General features: G+C 36.5%; 1 pseudogene; it reads left to right on the top strand.

Annotated features, from left to right (window-relative positions):
- Positions 1-4,128: 4,128 nt before the first annotated feature.
- LOC100595706 lies at positions 4,129-4,982 on the top strand (annotated as a pseudogene).
- Positions 4,983-19,033: the final 14,051 nt, after the last annotated feature.

Consider the following 19,033-nt stretch of genomic DNA (forward strand, 5'->3'; position numbering starts at 1 on the left):
TATTTGAAATGAATTTATATATATGTACATGTATATATCAGATTCAAAATTGCTTTTATCTTAGTGTATGTTGACTACAGAGATTGTATTTCATTTCTCCTTTTCTTTTTTTTTTTTTTTTTTGAGATGGAGTTTTGCTCTTGCTGCCCAGGCTGGAGTGCAATGGCGTAATCTCGGCTCACTGCAACCTCTGCCTCCCCGGATCCAGTGATTCTCCTGCCTCTACCTCCTGAGTAGCTGAGATTACAGGCATGCGCCACCACTCCCAGCAATTTTTTTTTTCTTTTTGTATTTTTAGTAGAGACCGGGTTTCTCCATGTTGGTCAGGCTGGTCTCTAACTCTCAACCTCAGGTGATCTACCCGCCTCAGCCTCCCAAAGTGCTGGGATTACAGGTGTGAGCCACTGTACCTGGCCCCATTTCTCCTTTTCTTATGTCATTGAAATTAGCCATGTTTTAATGAAAGGTCTGAAAAAAATGTCTTTTTGTATCTGTAGATGGAAGGAAAAGAAAAGGTAATAATAAGAGAAGATTAGAATCACATTTTTGTTATCCCTCGACTAAAGTTAGAAGATATTCATGATCTAGACATTCTTGGAGTTGTTACACTTTATGTCATCCTGATGTTTTTGGTTTAAGGACTTGGCTGCATCTATGGCCCCATTATTGACTGATTATGCTAATCTTATGGAGAGTGTCATTAGATATTGAACAATGTTGCAACTCCTCATATGAATACTAAGGATGTTCTCAAACACATTTTCAAAACCCAAGAGGGAAATAAACCTTCTCTTGCATCCCCTGTCGTTTCTCACCATGGCCTGTGAGCAAAATTGATTTTTTCTCCCCCAATTCTGTTGTATCGGAGGTGGTGGCTCTCTCTCATTAGTTAATCCCATCTTCCTCCACCCAAAGCATAACCATATTCTATAGGATAATTCTGAAAAAGAGCTGGCCTCCTGCTTTGCCTTAATCCACCTCAATTAAGATAAGATAATCAGAAACATAACTTTAAAATATTTCTATAAATGACTAAGACCATTAAATGCAATTAGAATTATAATAATTTAAAGCATATTTGAACCCAAGGGTTTGTGTAATTTAACATCACTATTTTCCGCACAAACAAAATGAAGCTCTGAGAGTCTAAATGACACGCCAGGCTTGTGCTCATTCAAGACATCCCATTACCTCCCACCAATATTATGCCATTTTAATAATGAATTTAGTTACTATTAGTTGGCAATTCTGTAATATGTGGCCAAAACCAAGGCAATAGATAAAACCACTAATTGATATAGGGCTTGCCAGAGCTACACTGAATATTGAGACAACTGTCTTGTCAAAACTTAACCAAAATATCTAAATATTGACAATTATATTAATTTTAGTTCCCACATTATCATTAGGAACTTATATGTTTATGTGAAAGCTGTTCTACCAAACTTAAATCATTGATTTCTATTTATCTTATAGCTAATGTATGATGTATAGGTACATGGAAACTGGTATGTCTTGCAATATAAAGCATCATTTATAAGCAATATTATCTTCATTTGCATAAATATTCTTAAGTTTTATGAAATATTAAAGTGTTATAGAATGCAATATATTTAATAATGTGTGTTTCATTTATTGACACTTTGGGATCAGTGATGGCAGCATGGGAAGTATAAGTTAACAATTAGTGATATAATTAATCACATCATAAAAATATTAAAAATAAATATTTGAGATAGAACAAGATATTCTCGCTGAAGGAGATTTAGCAACTGTTCTAAATTTTTAGGAAGCTAAATTAGCTGGGTCCTTTAGACTTCCTTGGAAGTCTCTCTTCTGTTCCATTTGTCTGTGTGTCAGAAAGCAAAAACTGACAAATTGGATCTAATTAAACTAAAGAGCTTCTGCACAGCAAAAGAAACTCTCATCAGGGTAAGCAGACAACCTACAGAGTGGGAGAAAATTTTTGGAATCTATTCATCTGACAAAGGTCTTATATCCAGAATCTACAAAGAACTTAAATTTACAAGAAAAAAACAAACAACCCCATTAAAAAGTGGGCAAAGGACACGAACAGACACTTCTCAAAAGAAGACATTAATGTGGCCAACAAATATGAAAAAAACCTCAACATCACTGATCATTAGAGAAATGTAAATCAACACCACAATGAGATACCATCTCACACCAGTCAGAATGACGATTATCAAAATGTCAAGAAACAACAGATGCTGGTGAGCTTGTAGAGAAATAGGAATGTTTTTATACTGTTGGTGGGTATGTAAATTAGTTCAACCATTGTGGAAGATGGTGTGATGATTCCGCAAAGATCTAGAACCAGAAATGCCATTTGACCCAGCAATCCCATTATGGGGTATATACTCAAAGGAATATAAATCATTCTATTACAAAGATGCATACACATGTATGTTCATTGCAGCCTTATTCACAATAGCAAAGACATGGAATCAACCCAAATGCCCATAAATCATAGACTGGATAAAGAAAATGTTGTACACATACACTGTGGAATACTATGCAGCCATAAAAAAGGAACAATATCATGTCCTTTGCCATTATCCTCAGCAAACTAATGCAGGAACAGGAAACCAAACACCGTATGTTCTCACTTATAAGTGGGAGCTGAACAATGTGAACACGTGGATACAGGGAGAGGAACAACACACATTGGGGCCTGTCTGGAAGTGGGGTGGGGAGAGGAAGAGCATTAGGAAAAATAGCTAATGTATGCTGGGCTTAATACCTAGGTTATGAGTGCAGCAAACTATCATGGCACGCGTTTACCTATGTAACAAACCTGCACATCCTGCACATGTATCCCCTGGAACTTAAAATAAAAATAAATAAAAGAAGTCTTATAAAATCATTTTTGTAAATGTAACTAAATTCCAAAAATTAAAGGTTTACTCTATTTATAAATTGTGCAGGATTGTATTTATCACTCATATTTGTAATTACTTATTTAAAAATAAGTTGATTTTATTAAAGAATGTCAACAATAATATATTTTATTTGCTTTTTGGACCTCAGGTGCAGAGAGCTCAATTACTCCTATTTCTCATATTAGCAGGCTATGCAAGGCTCCATTCTTGTTTTATTTAATTTTTAAAATACTATTTTATGTTTGCTCATTTGTCTCAATGTCCACACTCACTTCCTCCCCACCGTATATTACCACCATGGTACTTACTATACTGTGTTATATCCTAATACATGTTTGTATCCTTGACAAATATATTATTTGTTTTAATATTAACGAATAATATTATGCTATAGTTCTTGTGTTTCTTCACTTTTTTTTTCAATAACACCCCCCCTTTTTTTGAGACAGGGTCTTGCTCTGTCACCCAGACTGAAGTGCAGTGGCATGATCTCGGATCATTGCAACCTCCACCTCCTGGGTTCAAGCAATCCTCCTACCTTAGCCTCTAGAGTAGCTGGGACCAAAGGCATGCGCCACCATGCATGACTGTTTTTTGTATTTTTTGCGCAGACGGGGTTTTTGCCATGTTGCCCAGGCTGGTCTTGAACTCCTGGATTCAAGTGATTTTCCTGCCTTGGCCTCCCAAAATGCTGGGATGACAGGGGCGAGCAATCACGCCCAGCCTAATAAGGCCTTTTAAAAATGTATTCTTAAACTCTATATACAACTAATTAATTGTTTCTTAGTGCTGCATAGTATTCATAGAGTTTATTCAACTTTAAAAAGAATCCACTTTTACTCATCTTACTTTTCTAGAATGTCTACTATTTTCCTATTTATCAAAACACACCTATTTTTAATGGAATATTTTTTGGCTTTTGCCAGTCATTTTGAAAAAGCCTTCATAAGAGAATCATTAGGAAATAAAAACCAGCAAGTAATATATTGAAAACAGTCTAGGCGGTGATTCTTCAATGTTTCTTTTCACACTCTCTGGAGTTAGCAGTGGGTGTTAGCAAGCGTGGATTCAATCCCCAAACTGTTCTTACAGTAGCTCTGATCTTTCATTAGTCACTTAATGTCTTTACACCTTGCTTACTTTTTCACTAATAAAATTTATAGCTGCGGTGGATCCTGCGCCTGGCCAGCCCCGCCCGGCCTTCCCTAAGGCCCACCTGACCGCCATGCGTCTCTCCTCCTCCCCACCTCATGGCCGGCAGCAGCCCTCCAGGTTTGGCTCCATGGATTGATTCTCTCAGAGCAGCTGCTCGGGGCTGAGCTACACCCCCAGTCCTGCCGACGTCTCCCCTGGGAGCCTCCGTGGCCCGGGCCACACATCCGGCACCCAGAGCCCCGTCAGGCCGTCAGCATCAAGGAGATTAGGTCCTCAAATCGGCCTGCACCCGAGAGAACAGTGGCTGCCCTCACCACGGGGCAGGTCTACGCCTTGGAGGGCGTCTTCCGGCACCACCAGTACCTGGGCCCTCTGGAGCCGAAGAGGCTGGCCAGGGAGATGCAGCTCTTGGAGGTCCAGATAAAAACCTGCTTTCAAAATCGCCGGATGAAACACAAACGGCAAATGCAGGACTCCCAGCTGCACAGCCCCTTCTCGGGGTCTCTCCACGCGCCCCCGGCTTTCCACTCACCGTCTTCTGGCCTCGCCAATGGCCTGCAGCTGCTATGCCCTTGGGCACCCCTGCCCAGGCCCCAGGCTCTGATGCTGCCCCCTGGCTCCTTCTGGGGTCTCTGCCAAGTGGAACAAGAGGCCCTAGCCTCTGCGTCGGCTGCCTGCTACGGGAATCCTCCACCTCCGGCGTACCACCCCCCAAACCCAGGAAGTGGCGTGCATACGCTGGGACCAGCCCTGTCCAGGGGGCCCTGGGGCCTGTGTGTTCTTCTGGAGACCGGGGGGATGCATTTTGAGGAAGCGCCTCTGACTCCATGCCTCCCACACACGCGGTCTGTGCAGCTAACACCAGGGGCCTACCCGGAGGACTCAGCTGTTCTGTTTATATCGTGGCGGCACCTCTCACCCTGACCCACGCAAAGGTTCTGGAGATTTCTGGAGAATATGTTTATTAAAGCCACCTCTTCACTGAAAGTGACCAAAAGGGTCAGTTTAGGAAGTAAATGAAGGGTCAGTGAACAGAGTCAAACGCAGAAGTGGGCTTGTTATGGGTAGGGCTTTCAGCATATGATAAAAGGATATTTGTTTTTTAAAGTGTTGGAAAAACTGGTTTTCCACTTGGAAAAAGTAAAGGTTGTAAGCTTTGTGTGTAAAAAAGAAAACCATGAAGGATTGGAAGGGAATGCAGGTGTCGGGTTTATAACCTTGTGGTTCGAGTCCCGCTTAACAAGGACTCCAAAACTGGAAAGCAGGAGGGAACAAAGGTGAAAAGGCGGGTATGCTCGGGCCCTGCAGTGCGCTCTAGGCCGTGCGTGAGCGGGGACTGTGCCCACAGCCTGCTGGGGGCTCCTTTCTCGGGCCAGGGAAAGCGGTGCAGCCGGGGACCTGCCGCTGTGCCTGGACTGAAGCCGTCCCGTATGTCCCCATCCTCCAGCATGTGCTCACCTGTCCCCCTCCTCGCAGCAGCCTCAGGACAAAACAGAATGACTCAAGGACAGCACTTCCTGCAGATAGTCTGGAAGTGCCCAGAATGGGAGGCACGGAAGCCCCTCCCAGGGAGGACTCTCCCTCATTGATGGACCATTCTTGGTGCAGACTCCTGACTGCACGCACCGAACCGTAGACAAGCGGGCATCCATCCATGTCGCCCCAGAGTGCCCAGGAGGCAGGCAGCGCGGGGCGCCCAGACAGACGGGTTCAGCCTGCAGGACTGCGAGGCGACCTGTGAAACCGACCCAGGCATCCCAACAGGAACAAAAGCGTGGTCCTGCGGCCGTGTCCACAGCAAGTTCCACTTTCCCCTTGCTCATTTCTGCATTGTTGGAAGTGTTTACAACCAGCATGTGCTTTCATAATACAACCTCAGGTAAGAATGGAAAAAGAATTATAGTTTTATCATACCTCAAATACGTTTTTAAGTTCTACAATTTAAGCTACTCTAGAATAGAGTAGTTAGAATAGTTAGAAAATGGAAATTTTGCTTAATGGTGTTTCTAATATGAAGGGTACAAGAATTGTGGTAGGCTCTAACGGTTGGCATTAATGGCATTTTTCTTCATAGAAACATGCAAAAAACAACCAGTGTTAGATTTCTAGAATGATCAGACCTATGCATATGTACTTAATTGTATTAACCTTGTTGATGATGTTAAATGGTAACACAGAGTTAACCTTAGAACATTTCCTAGCAATTGATGTCTTTGAAACAATTATTTCTGAGGACAATACAGGTAATCTGCAGTAGCTGAAAGCAAATTTTGGAGTAAGGTAAATTTAAGTTTAAATCCTCATGTTGTCACTTACAAATTATTTGACTGTTGACAGGTTATTAAATCTCTGTGTATTTTGTCACATGTGAAGTAAGGATAATGAAATCATTTTGTATAAGTAAAAGAAAATGTCGTGTAGTTATTTGTTGCTCAAAAACATACCATGAATCATTGGAAGGCAGGGACTGTGACCTACTTTCCTTTTCATCCTTTCATCTTAGAATAATGTCTACTAAGGTACTTAATGCATGCTCTCTGAAAAATGAGTAAATTAATGAATCTTAATGTGTCTATTTCATGTCCTCATAAATATGCATGTTTAAATGCAATGAATCTTACTACATAAGCATTGTTTGGTAGCTAGGCACTCAAACATTATTTCTACTTTGTCAAGGCATGTAGAACTGAATCGTAATCAATAATCAAACCATAAGTATTCTGTATCTTTAGTAAAGGCTGTGAATAAAGAGTAACATTACTTGTTCATTCATTTGAACCTTTATTGCATCAACACTCTGCATCAGATAATATACTAGCAAATGTACTAGTGTTGTTGTTGTTGTTTTGGACATTTGGAAATTTCTGTTTGTCTTCATGCAGATAAAGTATGTTGGTAGTAATTATTTTTTTCACATGAACATTTGAAAACCTGTAGAAAGGCCGATACCTTTTGCTCAGAGATACCTAAAATATATTACAGGGTAATAAAATAAATCAACTAGATCAATAAGTTTGGTATTGTTAATTTTAAAGTAACTTTATTTTATCATTGACATATGTAGTTTGACAAATTAAATGCAATACCAAGCTTAAAATAAAAATACAGTGATACTGTCCCATCATTCCCTAGTCTTAGTTTTCTATCCTGGGGGCAAACACTTTTGAATCTTTCAATTGCTTAATTTGGCATTTATATATCTCCATAGTTTTATATAATATGTAAATATAGCTATTTTATTTATAAATGTTAATTATTATCGAACTTCAAGTTTTAGCAGAAGTGCGGTGATGAATCAGTTTTAAATCCATCTTTCCTAAAAACTGTAGGTAAATATGGAGAAAATGCACACATAACACATGAAGAGTGCTTACAGTTACTACACTGATTCACTTCATCTTCTGGTAAGTTATAGATGAACTCTTTCATGATGCCAGTTCTATGTTTTTCCTCTTTCCAATGCCTGCTATTGTTATGAAAATTTTGGTTAAATCGATATTGAATAAACATCATGCATTCATCTGGACTAGTGCTATTTATGCCTGCTGCACACTTGTTACCTGGTACCCTCTCATAATCACGATCCTGTAAGTTTTCTTTGAAATTTTCCTATATAATGTTGCCATTTCTTCCTCTTTCTTCACTTATTGGCTTATGTTATTAGAGAGTATCCTTTGGTTAATTACTGTAAAACAAAAAGTGCATGGGAAGTATATTTTTGAGATATTTGATTGTCTGAAAATATTTTTATTTTCCTCTCACATGCTTTATTCATAGTTACACTACATTTTTAACACATTGCTCTGATGTCTTCTGTTGTTGTTGTTGTTACTGTGTTACTATAGAGATGTGCAAAGCCATTCTGATTATAGATTCTTTGTATGTGATATTCATTTTTCCTTTCAGGAATCTCATAGAAACTTTTTTTGTCTCCACTGTTCTGAAATTTTATAATGACCTTATTTGGAATGAGTGTGTTTTCATCAAGTCTGCTGGATATTCAATGGATACTTTCAAACTGAAAATTCATGTGTTCTAATTCTGGGAATTTTCTTAAAGTATTTGCTTATTTCCCCTCAAGCATTTTCTCCATTTTCCCTTTTTAAGATGCTTATTATTCAGCCAATTAGGCTTCCTGGAACAGTGTGCTTATTTTCTACTTTTGTTTTCTTTGTTTTTTGCCCTAGTCTTGGAGATTTGCCTGATTTTATCTTCCAACCCATACACTGCTATTTTTATTTTTCCTATTATGCTGTGTCAGGGGAGACATCATTTGGGGAGACAGAAATTATGCCCCTTTTGTGAATAAAGGCAATTTAATAGAAAAAAATTGTTAACTACCTATAAGATTGTTGACTAGGTAACTGAAAGAGTAAAAAGAAAACTCATATAGTAGCTATAAGAAGTGGCTACCAATCTTAGGACTAAAGGAATAAACACAAGATGTTGAACTAAAATCTGGAAATATACAAGAGGGGTCTACTCTGATCCCTGAGAAGTACTCAGTTGCTGTAGGTCTCTCTGAGTTCAGAGGAGAGCCCCTATTGACCTGTGAATGAAGCCTTCGAGGAGGGGATGCGAGTGGACTAGTACTGATGTTTCTGATGGGGCAGGACATGGTGAAGCTAGTTTTGCCAGTGTTGGAAAAAAACTGCAAACTAGATTTGACTGCTGTTATTAGAAGAAAGAGCTGCTGCTGGGGTGAAGAAGTATTGTGGAAAAGCAAAAAGGAACAAGTAAACCATTTGTCCTTGCTCCAACCTCACAGTTGCCCTCTCATCCTCCTCGTAATGAAGCCTAACAGGGAGCAGCTGGCAAAACAGAAATGGGGTTTGCAAAGTCTGTTTCAACATCACAGAGCAGATTATACAAGGACAGGCCTGGGGCTGAGAAATAATAACTTAAAACACTCTTATTGTTTTCTGAACATTTCTTTCTTTTTAATAACATTCTGGTTTGATGTCATAGGTGCAATATTTTCTCTTATCTCTCTGTAGGTATTGAAGTTTTCTTCTCCCTGTATAGTGAGTGGCTACCCCTCCAAGTTATACTTTTTTCTCTTTTTGTTCTTTGTTGTTTGTGTTTTTGTTACTTTTTGTCTTCCTCCTCTTTATCTTTTTTTCCCTCATTTATCATATTCTATGCCAGAAACTTTCTGGGAATACCTTGGCATCTACCTATCTTATAATTGGGAGACTAAAACTTTAAGTGTGGGGGAGAAGCTTAGCAAATGTAAGCTTTATTTTAGATCAATCTGAATAAGGAGTTCTCAGGGAAATCGTGGTGAGGGTATCTTTAGGTTTTCCTTTTTGAGCTGGTTAATTCCCCAAAGGATTCTTCCAGTCTTCTGTCTGAACCATAACATTCTGCCAGTGAGCTCAGTAGGGAAAGAGTTCTATGATCTAATCATTCTAATAAATCAGTTACTACCCATCTGCCTGCTTACATATTTTTCTTTTCCTTTATTTTTCTGTTTACCTATTTCCTTGGGTGTATATCCACGAAAATATCATCAATGTACTAATATGGTAATAATTATTACAGTGACAATTTATATTTTAACAGATGTATTGTTATATTTGAGCTGCTTATTAATAATATACACAAAAATGATTTCAAGTGAAGCAATAATCATTTTGGTCTAAAGAGTTTTTGTAACTATTCTTCTAACATCTTGTACTTCTTAATGGCCTTTAAAAATATTTGCAAAGTTTATTTTATACATTTTCAGGATAGCAAAATTATAATACCATTTGATACCATTCTCTTTACTTTCAAACACAAGTTGCCTAAGACAGGTATTTCTTATAAGAATTTATAAAACACTCAACAGAATCCTGAAATGCCTAAGGCTAGAGGATTTACTCTATTTAAAATTTGATTTAAAAAGCAACAAAATAAAAACAATTTATAGTGTCACCTAACTTTCAAATTCTATGCTGCTGTGGAGAGTAAATTTTATTCAAGCCTCTGTGTCTACTGCAAGTAATCTCTGTGTATCACACAGGTTATGAAAATAAATGGCAGGGATTTTTTCTCAAGAAAGTCATCATTAACCATGACTGATACCTTAATAATGCCGTAGATATAATTATAGTTTAATTTGGAATTGAATTTCAATTAGTTCTTCTATAAGAAATGAGCTATTATTATCAAGCAATATCAGGACCTCAAAAATCTCATTTGTATTTGTTTTTAAATCGATAAAATGTGGTTTTGGCGTCTCAACACTTTAATATTAGATATATATTAAGCAGCACTGCTAGTAGTAAATAAATTTGCATTCAGATTTGACCCTACAATGATTCAGATAAATGTAAATTCTGACTGTAAGCATTATGGGCTCATTTCTTGGCTTGTATGCTCTTCTTATACATCCAGATACATAATTTGAATTTCCCATTCCAGAGACAGTATTCAATATAATATCAAAGAACAAACTGATTATTATAACTAGACATAATGTCTAATCTACAGCTATACAAAATAGCCACAATTATTTTAGTATAGTAACTAAAATATTAAACAGTAGGCATCAGACACTTGCTCAGATTGTATGTATTGTTATTACATTTAATCATGACAACAAAATAGTGATGTTGATTATACTATTACACCCAATTATACAGATGAGAAAAATAAAGGTTAGGGAGCTTTGATGTCTTGCCCAAAATACAGATTGAAAACAGATAATGCAATACTGGAAAGCTTATTGTTGAGTTCACAATATAAAATAAATTTGCTATAGCAATATGTGTGTATATGTATATGATAACATCTTGTCTTAATATCACTATTAGCAAAATCAACTTCCAATGATACCATCTGAGGTAGGCAAACTAATAAACTCACAAAGACATCCACATTCTTGTCTCCAGAATCTGTGACTATGTTAAATTACACTATAAAGGAAAATTATGTTTGCAAATAGAACTAAGGTTGCTTATCAACTGACCTTGACATGGAGGAAATTATCTTGGATTATCTCTATGGGTTCAATGTAATCACAAGGATTCTTTTAGATAGAAGAGGGAAGCAGAGGAGAAAGAGCCAGAGGATAGCATGGGATAGACTTGGCCTAATAGTTCTGTCTTTGAAAATGGAGTAAGAAGGCCATAAGCCAAGGAATGTGGGTGGCCTCCAGAAGCTGAAAAAGGCAAGGAAATTGATTTCCCCTAGAGCTTCTAGATAGGAATGCAGCCCTGCTGACATCTTGATTTATGCCCAGCAAAACATGTTTAAGACTTCGAAAGTACGTAACTGTAAGATAATAAATTTGTGTTGCTTTAAGCCAGTAAGTTTGTAGGGATGTTACAGCAGCAATAAAAACCTAATACATCATCTTAAAAGGGAACAATAAAGAGCCAAAAAGTACTCAAGGACAAGCTTTCAAATTCAGTCTCAGTGCTGCCTTATGAAGAAGTAGGGCACTTTATACTAGTAAAAATGTGTCCTGCTTTTTTATATAGTTGGCACAATTTTTACATATATAGGATGACCTAACAGACTTTGCTAAAGCTGTAATTGAGAAATAAGACATACAAACAAGTACTTTCCATTTAGCTTATTATCTAGCAGTTGTGTCACACTATTTGTGTATAATGGGAAAAGTGTTCTCTTAAAAATATTCTTCAAAATTTACCATTTTTTACTCAATCTATAGTAGAATTTCATTAAATCATGCTGTATTGTAAAGAACAATTATAAATTGTTTTTCCCATTCATCTGCCAGCAATTTCTACAATAATGCCCCATAACAAAATACCTCAAAACTCAGTGGCTTGCAATAACACATTATTTCTCAGCCTTATATCTAAATATTGGCCCGTACCGTTTTGTTTCAAGCTGCTTGCATGTCTGTAGTACATTTGGAGGCCTCTGTCTGCTTCAGGCTCTAAGTCAAATTCAGGTTTTCTCCATGGGTCTTATTCTGAGCCTAGGATAAAGGGGCAGTGGCTAGCTAGGCAATATTTTTTCTCATGGTTGTAGTCATAAGCTCCCAGATGGGTAGGAAGAAATTTATGAGGCCTCTTTAGTTCTTAATTTGAAACTCACACACTGCCATTTCTGCCTACTTTCCATTGTCTAAAACAAGTCATCTGGGCATGCCCAAAATCAATGGGCAGGGAAGTGTACTCCTCCCTTGGAGGTAGAGAAAGGGGAGGGAACAAATATTAATTGAACAATGATATAATGTACAATACCCTACATTAATAAAAATGGATCTCAGCTAAAGTATGAATTATTTTTATGATTTTCTAAGTATTGATATTAATAATACTATCAGTTAATCATCTAGTGGCAGATGTCTATTTAACCATAAAGAGTTTGAATATTATAGTGAACCAAGCTATATCTTGTGATTTTCGTTCAAAATTATTCTTTTTTTTTTTTTTTTGAGATGGAGTTTCACTTTGTCGCCCCGGCTAGAGTACAGTGGCATGATCTCGGCTCACTGCAAGCTCCGCCTCCTGGGTTCAAGCGATTCTTCTGCCTCAGCTTCCTGAGTAGCTGGGACTACAGGTGCACATCACCACACCTGGCTAATTTTTGCATTTTTAGTAGAGATGGGGTTTCACCATATTGGCCAGGCTGGTCTCAAACTCCTGACCTCGTGATCCGCCCACCTCAGCCTCCCAAAATGCTGGGATTACAGGCGTGAGCCACCATGCCTGGCCAAAATTATTATTATTTTTTGGTTCAGAAAAAGCATCCCATGTGCTTTATTACCTTGGGGGAGAACTATTATAAATGGAATGGAAATGGTCATTCATATTTGTATCTTAGTATGGTTATACCTCTCCTGTAAAAGGCTAATAAAAAAACAAGCATGATTGCATTTAGAAATATGAAAATGAGAAACTCATCTTGGAAATGAAATATATTTTTTCAAGAAATTATTTTTTAAAACAACTTCCTGAGAATTCAGTATAATGGCCAATTAATAGTCTTTGATAGTAGAGGAAAGTCTTAATTGTATCTTTGAACTGTAGAGTTTTGTTGGAATGTAACAAATAGATTCCTTTCTATATGGGAACCAAATACGTCTATTTTAAGAAATTATTTTTAGTGCTTTTGAATATATATTAGTTTGGCCAGAACCTTGTAGTCTAAAATCGGCCACTCTGCTAACTGTTTTATAATGCTCTCCAGCTAATTGGAAAAAAAAGTAATAGTGTTGCTCATCAGCAATAATAAGCATTAGAGATTACACTCTGTGATCTTGGTAAGTGATACTCTTAATATATAAAACTACTCATGTGTTTGAATTTTTATCATATCCTAAGTAAAGAAACCATAACTATCGCATTTTATTATTTATTTTGTCTTTCATCAAATAAATTCAAACCAGTTTCCTTAGAAAATGTCCCTATTTTAAGTTCACCTTTGTTACGCCATTTAATTTTTTTAAAAATTTTGTGGGTACATAGTAAGTGTATATATTTATGGGGTACCTGAGATGTTTTGTGTTATATCAATTTTAAACATGGTACTTTTGTTTAATCAATAGAAAGTTAAATATTACCTAACAAGACATGAACTCTCATGAGTTAGTAGGAAACTTATAGTCTAAAATCTAGCTCATCTGCCCGTTTACTCTTTAACCTTTCATAAGGAAAATTAAGTCAAGAAAATATATAACTTCCACTATAAAAATGTTTGAGAAATTTACAAATATATCTTCAAATAATTCAGGTTTTCTTATTGAATTCTATGTGGATGCCCTTCCTTTACAAGTCCTGTCCACAGCCAACCCACAGACTTTTAGCTTTGGTACTCTCGCTGGTTGATCTCACCCATGATGTAGTGAGTCCCCTTCTCAGTCTGCATACTTGGTTGCTGCATTCATTCCCACTGGTTGACCTAAACTTTCCACCTCACTGATAGGGTAGCAGGATCAAAGAGCATGCAAGTTACAGCTAAGCATTTGTGTTAGATGCATATACATTATTTTAACTGATCCTCTTTATGATAGACATTACCTGAAATTTTTCTAGAATTAGAAGAAAAGTGAACCATCATTCAACAATTCTCTTCTCTCCTCTTTTTTACAATACTATTTTATCCTATTTTTAAAATAATGTTTACTTGAACAAAGATTTTTGGTGGATTCTCTTCCTTAATTTACCCTTTAAGAATGAGTATAGCCTAGTTGTTTGTTTTTACTCTTTATCCATTTATTTCTATATATTTATCATGGAGAACTTTAATAAAATCCCAAACCTCAATCACCAAAACTTCATGCTAATGATTGACAGACTTTAACCCTAATTAAGGACTATCTCCAAAATTTTATCTATCTATCCATCTCTCCATTAGATTGCACTATCCATACACACTGCAATTGAGCATTTTTCAAATTGAATTTTTGTGCCTTCTTTCTTTCTTTCTTTCTTTTTTTTTTTTTTTTTTTTTGAGATGGAGTCTCGCTCTGTTGCCTAGGTTGGAGTGCAGTAGCGTGATCTTCGCTCACTGCAACCTCTGCCTCCCAGGTTCAAGCAATTCTCCTGCCTCAGCCTCCCAAGTAGCTGGGACCACAGGCTCACGCCACCATGCCTGGCTAATTTTTGTATTTTTAGTAGAGACAGGGTTTCACCATGTTGGCCAGGCTGGTCTCAAACTCCTGACCTCAGGTGATCCACCTGCCTCAGCCTCTCAAAATGCTGGGATTACAGGGGTGAGCCATCGCGCCCGACCCTCTTGTTTCATTTGTCCTTATTTCACTTAAAGCCATCACTATCTGCCCAGTCACCTCAGCTGAAGGCTTTGGACTCATCCTACATTCCTCCTTTTGTCTCACCCTCTACAAATTTCTGCAGATTGCTCCTCTATTTATTTTTTAAATTGTTCAACCTTACAATCTGTACTTTGACTATTTTGCTTCAGACCACTAAGCAAGCCATTTCATTATGCATTTTATCATGAGCTCAATTTAGTATGTAACTCCATGGTAATGCAAGATATCTACTTTTTATTTTTAATTTTTCTGAATATATAGTAGTTGAACATATTTATGGGGCACGTGTGATTTTTTGATACAAGCATACAATGTATAATTATTAAATGTGGGTAATTGAAATATCCATTACCCCAAACACTTATCATTTCTTTGTGTTGGGAACACTCCAAATATTCTCTTCTAGCTATTTTTAAATATAAAATAAATTATCGTTAACTACAGTTGACCTATTGTGCTATCAAAAAGTAGTGCTTATTCCTTTTATCTAACTGTATTTTTGTACCCATTAACCCACCCCTTTTTGCTCCCCCCCTGCCATTCCCAGCCTCTGATAACTACCAGTCTATTCACTACCTCCATGAGGATCAATTCGTTTAGCTCCCATATATGAGTAAGAACATGACATTTGTCTTATTGTGCGTAGCTTATTTCACTTAACATAACATCCTCTGGTTCCATCCCTGTTGATACAAATGCCAGGATTTCATTCTTTTTATGACTGAATAATATTTCATTGTGTATATATACAACATTTTCTTTATACATTCATGCATTGATAGATACTGAGGTTGATTCAATATTTTGGAATGCATTTTGGTAGGTCATTATAAAATGATAAAGGGGTCAATTCAGCAAGAGGATATAACAATTGTAAATATATATATATATATATGCAACCAGCATCAGAGCACTGAAACCTATAAAGCAAATATTAATAGATCTAGAGAAAGAGATATACTGTAATATAATGCTGGATAGCTCCTGTTTGCCAACTCCTGCCAGATCCCCCCACCTTCTCTATTTTGCTCTATGCCCTGTGAGATGGACATTTATGGGCTAGATCTACGGGGTTCTTGTCATCTGGCTTCTAGATGAGTTCTAATAAGAAGCTTAGAAAGAAGACTGGAGCTGTGTAGGGAATCAACCTTGGAATATTTATTAGCTAATTTATCTCCTTTCTGAATCTCCATGTATTGTCTTCATGTCTTTACCAAAGGCCACGGTTCCTGTCAGTTAATTTTTTCCATATAGTTACTTCTCTTGGGAACACTTACTTCATTTGCCCCTTCAGGTCTTACAATGATTACAGCTGGTGGCTGGTGTAACCACACTATCCTTTTTTGTTTCCAAATACTCTGTCAATGCCTTTGTAAATAGTCCCTGTTTTAATACTTTCTACATTTTATTTGGGTGTGTCACCTGCTCCTTATTGGGACTTGGCTGATTAATCCTCTTACCATCCATGTGTCTCTGGCCAAGTTAGTTAATTTCAATAAGCCTTAATTTTCTCATTGCTAAAATACAAATATTAGTCTCTTCTTCACATGGTTTTCATGAATATTAAATAAGATTGTGTATTAAAGTGCTTAGTGTAATATCTAATATATAGGCTCAACCATATGAAACTGTCATTTTGGTAGATCAGATAGTTGTATCTTAACAATTTTATGTGGTTCAAACCGAGTAAGTACAAGAAATTTTAAGTTTTATTATCAATACCCTCATTTCTCTTTCTCACCTGATTTACTATATAAACTTTCCAACTTACTCCTAATGCTGCCCTTAGCTTCTATATGTTTCTTAAATATGCCTGATTATTTCCTTCATTAGAAGTTGATGGAGTTCTCTCTGTCTCTCATGCATTCACCAAAGATGGGTGTCCTCCCTTTTTACATGTGTCAGTTTGAATGCCACATCCACAGAAAGGCCTTCATGAACTCTCCTAGGTAGCTCCCACTTGGTATTTTTATTCTCAGAGATCCCTGTCTGTGCCTGCCAAAAATTTTATAATTTATAATGATGAATATTTGTTACTTTTTCATTGTTTGTCCTTGTCCATTTATGTATAAAATCAAAGAAAGAAGGTATGCTATTCTATTCACTCATTGTACAGTCAGCCATAAGGCAGTGCTTAGCTCTCCCTAAGTATCTGTTGAAAGTGTTAAAGAATAGTTACATAAAAAATAATGGAATATTTAAAAACGTAGATATGATACGTCCTTTTTGACCTTGAAATTATTCACTGGTTCCACCTAAGTGCAAAAATTAAAAAAAAAAAAATTTAGAATCAAGCCTTACCTCCTTAATTGGTTTCTTCTCTCACCACACTCTTAAAAACACCTTTTGTTCACACTATAATAAAGCATTTACAATATAAATCATATGTTTTAGTCACATATTGTTTTCTTCACTTACTGGCTTCTGAGCCTGAAGTGACTATCTTCCCTTCTATTCTTAGCTAAATTATGATTATCCTTTAAGACTGTTCAGGTATCCTCTCTTCAAGGTATATGAATCTCTCAGTGTGATTTAGGTATCCCTCATTTTTGTTCTCTTAATAACTTGGCATAAATTTTACTCTTGCCAAAACATGTTGCATTATTTGTATATTATTTTTTCTATATTTGAGTTCTGTAAAGATAATAGGCCATACTTAAGTTGTCAGTGAACCTCTATTTATGGCACAATGCATAATAAACTGTTGGCACTCCACATATAATACTGTTATAATACAAAAATATCTTCTAGGCTTTATGTTAGCTGCTAAGGATTAACCATAGGAATGTAACCTATTCCCTTCCTACCTGGACAACAGAGGATGGGTGATGAATGACCTCTACCTGATTATCTTATAAACATACTTCTGATCTAGATTGCTTATTATAAATAAACAATAAGCATGGTTGGCTGGAGAGTAGGAGGTAGTCAAGTGAGCATTTTTCTATTTGTGGAGTTAACAGTGCATAAAAGGAAGGAGTCCCAAAACTCTAAAAAATTCATTTGTTAATCCAATAGTATAATTTTTCACAATTCACTAGAAAATGGAAAATTGACTATTTTGGGCTATTCCAGAGACAATATTTTATCTGTATTCCTTGAGTCATTAGTATAATTTGGTCCTAGGTAAGAACTATTATTAATGTGGGCCTGATTAAATAATTAAACCCTGTGTGGTAATACAGATGCTATATCTGAGAAAGAAAACTGTAGATGGGAGTATTACTGTATCATATTTTAAAGTGTCTACTTCAAGAGCCTAATTATAAAATAAGATAAAGAGGAGTAGGATCGCAGGGCTTGCAGAGCACATAGGTGTCAGAGAGGAAAAATAAAAGGTAACAGTGCTTGAAAAGAAGAACGTACATCTATAGACCTAGGAGATTAAAAAGAAATATTCAGGTTAATAGGTTGTGTGGGTTTGGGAGAGAAAAATAGTCATGAATATATTGTGGCAAGTGTCAGAGAATGATTCAATATGGCCTTGAAAATCACTCGTAAGTACCTTGAAAATCACCCATAAGTACAAAACAGCATTGATGTTTAATCCCAGTGAGATTTCTCTGAATTGCAGATTACTTGTTTTACTCCCGTGGCACTTGAAATGGTCAATTATTTTACTCCCTTTTGTCCCGTTCTGAAAGATCTACTATAATGATTATAGTAAAGAAAGTGGGTGGATGGAACAGGGAAGGAATAATAAAGTAAGGTGAATAATTTAATGTTCTTATTAACTAATTGATTAAAGTTGAAAGTATAGCTTCACCCATCTTTCTTACACATATATTTTTTCTTCTTAATAATCTTATTAGATGAAGAAGAGTGTTATTATAGATTAGAAATGTCAGATTTCTGCTCTCTGTTCTCCACCTACATAGATGAAAAACAGCCTCTCTATATCTTTCAGTTGAAACAGAATATTAGGAAAATTTGGGTTTATAGCCAAAATGTGATTTCCATTTATTTCATTTATATTAGGTATACAACACCTAGAAAATTGAGGTATAATAAATCTTAAAATGAATTTTAAAATTCTATGACTTTCAGGTCACTGACCATGACCCTGAAGAGGGAAATTATGAGGACCGTTAGAGAGATAGCATATAAGTGTATGATGACCACTGTAATCTAAGGTCAAATCTTAAATTTAGATAATGGTATCAGAGAAATACATATAGGGATGGCATCAAATAAAATTATTAATTGTTCAGAATTTCAGAACTTCATTTTTTAACTT

The sequence above is a fragment of the Nomascus leucogenys genome, chromosome X, assembly GCF_006542625.1.
Source record: "Nomascus leucogenys isolate Asia chromosome X, Asia_NLE_v1, whole genome shotgun sequence".
Taxonomy (NCBI): domain Eukaryota; kingdom Metazoa; phylum Chordata; class Mammalia; order Primates; family Hylobatidae; genus Nomascus; species Nomascus leucogenys.